Raw genomic sequence first — 5,000 nt, 5'->3', positions numbered from 1 at the left:
ACAGTACAAACAGAAAATGACTGACTTCAACAATTGGCTAAGTTTCTGGTGTCATTCTAAGGGGATTCAGTATCTGTCTGCTTGGGATGATATGATTGATAAGATTGATAGACTACGATGCTTTGCCAGAGATGGCCTGCATCTGTCACCCCTGGGCTTCTGGTTACTAGCTAAGGCTCTTGCCAACCCTATAGTGCCTTTTTAGGCAGTGTTCCAAAGACCGAATTACCGCCATAACAGCTATAAATAAATGCAATCTGAGGGTCATGCTGCTCAATGCTAGAAGTCAAAATCTCAAGATGCACTCGCTCGAAGCACTCCTCAAAATGGAGAACATCGACATTTGTGCTGTAATGGAGACCTGGTTTAAAGCAGCAGAAAGCACCCCTGCACTACCAGGCTATAACTCATTCCACACCTTTCAGCCCCGAAATATGGACCACAGCTCCAAAGGCAGTGGTGTCTCCATATTCATAAAGGATATGCACACCTCCAGACTAGTAGCCCAGCATAACACATTTGAGATACTTCAGGTACAACTAACACTGGGTAAGATGGCGATCCAGGTCACAGCCTGCTATAGGTCTCCAACCATGTCCATAGACTCTCACTCCACATTCCTAAGCACCCTGGAATCTTTCAAGGTCCAACCCAACACTCTCATACTAGGATACTTCAACTTCCCCTCCATCAACTGGAGAACTACTCAAGCACCAATACAATGGCCCAACACTTCCTGGAATTCATCAATTCCAGTGCCTTGGACCAGCTCATACTGACAGCCACTAGAGGAAGCAACATTCTTGACCTGGTTATTTCTAACATGGGTGACCGTTGCTGTACACCAGTAGTCAAGCCCTCCCTGGTCAGATCTGACAATGAACTAATCACCATGGAAATCCACATTTCAGCCATACCCCCTGCAAAGGTAACCGCCTTGAAAAACTTCTCCAAAGCTGACTTTGGGCTCCTAAAAACAGAGGTGGCTAACTTCACGGCACCCATGGCAATGGAAAATAGCTGCATGACTGCCAAATCATACACCAATGCACTGTACAAATATGTACATAAATGCATGGAACTAGCCATACCCATCAGAACCAAGATGCTATCCTCCAAAAAAGGAAGCCAATCTGGTGTTTCCCTGCAATTAATAAACTCTACAACTGAAAGAAGAAACTGTTGCAGAAAAAGGTGAAGTCCCAAGACTGGAAAAACTCCCTTATTAGCCTCAACAAAAAGTTGAGATCCGTCATCAAATCCTCCAAAGCCAGCTATGAAGGCAGAATTGTGGCAGACACTAAAAACAATCACAAAGCCTTCTATAATTATATCAAGAACCTCCATGGCAATACCCAGATGTGCTCTGAGTTACTTTACAATGGTACCTCCTATACTGAGCCAACAGATATCACCAACATACTGGCCGACAGATTCAGTAACAACTTTACCCCTCTCTCCCCCCTAAAGGACCAATCACAATACCAGAAGAATGCCAGGCTCCCAGCACTACTGCAGCACAGGTTAAAGCTGCATTGTCCAAGGCCAAGAATACAGCTTCCATGGGACCTGATAATATCCCTGGCTGTGTTCTACATGAACTACAAAGCGAACTAGCACCCCATCTGTGTGCCCTGTTCAGTCACAGCCTCACCTCAGGCTTTGTCCCTACCAAAAGGTACACTATTACAGTCATCCCTCTCCATAAAGGGGGACTACTACAGACCCTGGGAATTATCGCCCCATTAGTCTGATGAGTCTGATATGTAAGGCTATGGAGTGCATCATCATGGACTTGATTAACAAAGATACAGGAAATCTCAAAACTCTAGACCCCACACAATTTGGCTTTGTGAAAGGGAGACCATACCTGCTCAACCTGGTTGACTTCTTTGAGTCAGTCACTAGGGCTGTGGATGAAGGTAAGGCAGTGCATACAGCCGACCTCGATCTGGCCAAGGCCTTTGATACCATTCCTCACTCTGGAATTATAGATAAACATACAAAACTAGGCATCAACCCCTATATCACTAAGGGGGTTGCAAATTGGTTTACAGATAGAACACACACTGTGAAATTATTAGAGTCCAAGTCAGACAGTCATGAGTGGAGTCCCACAGGGATCGGTCCTGGGTCCCCTCCTGTTTGGCATCTACTTCTCAGAAGTCCAGGCCAACACAAAGGGACTCTGGCTGACCAAGTTCCCAGATGACTGCAAGCTGGGAGCCATTATTAACTCCCCAAGTGACGCAGACATCCTACAGAAAGGCCTGACTGAGACCAATGACTGGTGTCAAAACCATGCTCTTAAGCTTAATGCCAAAGAATGTGTCATCATCTCCTTTGGCAAAAACTCAGTTCCCACTAATTACCACATCAATGGGAGCCCACTGAACAATGAAGGCATTATAAGAGATCTGGGGACACAGGTTGACAGCAACCTCTCCTTCAATCACCACATTGCCACTGTGGTCCGAAAGTTCTTCTATGTGGCACATCTCATTACCAAGGGATTTGCATCCAGGAAGAAAGAGGTCGTCATCTCTCTCTACTCTTCCCTCATTAGACCAATCATTGAGTATAATGCCTCATTTGTCATGTACCTCACTAGACACCTGCAACAGCCGAAGAGGCCACAGAAGTACCTCACGAAGAGAATCCTAGGCATTAAACACTTGTCCTACATGGACAGACCCAAAAGACTCCAGCTATTCTCTGTCTCATATAGCCCACTTAGAGGCGATCTTTGCTTGACTTACAAAGCCATGTCTGACCCAGCTCTGTTAGAAATGCTACATCTAAAGAAATCCCAATCCCTCCACACCACATGCTCCAGAGACCTCAATGTCATTACCACAATCAGCAGAACATGCTGGAGGGACAGGTTCCTCACCCACAGACTGCCCATGCTCTGGAATAGACTTCCTATACATGTCACGCAGAGCACCTCACTGGCCCCCTTCAAGAGAAATCTTGATGAGTGGATGGGTAATAGAAAGTTCACCCCATGGATCACTCCAGTGGCTCTACTTGATAGAGGCATGGGGAGCTAACATCGGGTGGCATGATTTCAGGGCACTTCTATGGTCTAGGCTTGTAAATGCTCTACGGCCATTAGCCTAATACACACCTATGAACCTATGAACTTATGTACAATTAAGTTGAACCTTAATTTGTTGCAGTATATGGAACAACTCACCTGATGTACCTTTGTTCAAACTAACTATATATCCTGTTTTTAAAGACTGCTGAACTATATATATATATATATATATATATGTGTGTGTGTGTGTGTGTGTGTGTGTGTGTATATATACATATATATATATATATATATATATATATATATATATATATATATATATATATAATTTATTTATTTATTTATTTCCATTTGTTGACTGGGATAGTCCACTGGGTCGAGATGGCCCATTTTCAGTGGAGGCCCGGGGAGAAAAGCTCCACAAGAAACATGAGTTACATAAAGATTCACAGGAAACATATTTTACATTACATAATATTATTTACAAAATTAAGGTTACATTATGTTTGTTAATGAACAGAATTTAAGCAATGCATCTGGAAAAGCCAGTTGATAGAGACAACGCTGAATTAGCTGCAAAGCTAAACACACACACACACATATATATATATATATATATATATATATATGTGTGTGTATATATATATATATATATATATATATATATATATATATATATATATATATATATATATACATATATATATATATTCTACAAGAATTTTGACATTTGTATATTTAATATATTCTAGTAGCAAGAAAGCATTCACCGAAAGACTGCATTTTAAATTGTCAATCCAAGTAATGCAGTAACATTTTAAAATAGTGCACTGTCAAATTCAAAACCGTGGTTTAAAATTATATGTTTTATTTCATCGCATAGATGATGGAACATGATACTCAAATCTTGTGACACATAACCCAAACAAGAATGAAAAGAATATAATCTTCTTGCAAGATAAAGAAAGAATGCTCTCCTTAACATACCCATTATTTTACATATGGGCATGTTCTCTATGATAGTGGCTGTTCCTAGCCTTAAGCAGCATTCTACCGTCACCCAGAATGATGCTTCAATACAAACAGAAAATTATAGACTTTAACTGGCATAGTTTCTGGTGTCATTCAAAGGGGATCCAGTACCTGACAGCCTGGGATGACATGATTGACAAGCCACGATGCTTTGCCACAGATGGCTTGCTTCTGTCTCCCTTGGGATTCAGGCTCCTGGCAAAGGTACTTGCCTCCCCACAGTGCCTTTTTTTAGGCAATGCCATGAGGTCAACTACCAACATGAACATTTAATCAAAAAGTAAATTAAAGGTTATGTTGCTAAATGCTAGGAGTCTAAACATGAAACTGCACTCATTGCAAGCATTCTTAACCCTGGAAGAAGCCGACATTTGTGCAGTGACAGAAACCTGGTTCAAAGCTGCAGAGAGCACCCCAGCCATACCAGGTTACTCATCCTATCATTCATTCAGACCCTGTGCCATGGCCAGCAAAACAAAAGGAGGTGGAGTTGCAATATATATAAAAGACATACACACCTCTAGGCTGGTCAAACAGTATGATGCAGAGGAAATACTGCAGGTGCAGTTAACAACTGACAAGACCCCTATTCAAATCATAGCTAGCTACAGGCCTTCATCTCTGACTGAAGATGCCCACTCCACCTATCTGGACCTCTTTGAATCTATCAAGATTCAACCCTTTACCCTGATACTGGGTGACTTTAACTATCCAGCCATAGATTGGAATAAATACTCATGCCAAAACACAAATACACAGAGATGCCTTGATTTCGTCAATGCAAATGCCTTGGACCAGTTGGTTTGTACCCCTACAAGAGGTGAAAATATCTTAGACTTGGTATTAACCAACATAAGTAACCACTGCAGTATCCTTACAGTGTCAACATCCCTGGTAAGATATGACCACAACACAGTCACTTTCG

At 41.8% G+C, this 5,000-nt stretch overlaps 1 protein-coding gene across 1 annotated transcript in view; it reads right to left on the bottom strand.

Moving 5' to 3' along the window:
• Positions 1 to 5,000, bottom strand: part of KIAA0895L (KIAA0895 like) — a 297,059-nt gene that overhangs the window by 2,569 nt on the left and 289,490 nt on the right. The gene's annotated exons all lie outside the window — the stretch shown is intronic.

Source organism: Protopterus annectens, chromosome 8.part0 (assembly GCF_019279795.1).
Source record: "Protopterus annectens isolate FY-2018-M chromosome 8.part0, PAN1.0, whole genome shotgun sequence".
Lineage (NCBI taxonomy): Eukaryota > Metazoa > Chordata > Ceratodontiformes > Protopteridae > Protopterus > Protopterus annectens.
This window is presented reverse-complemented; position numbering and strand designations above follow the sequence as displayed.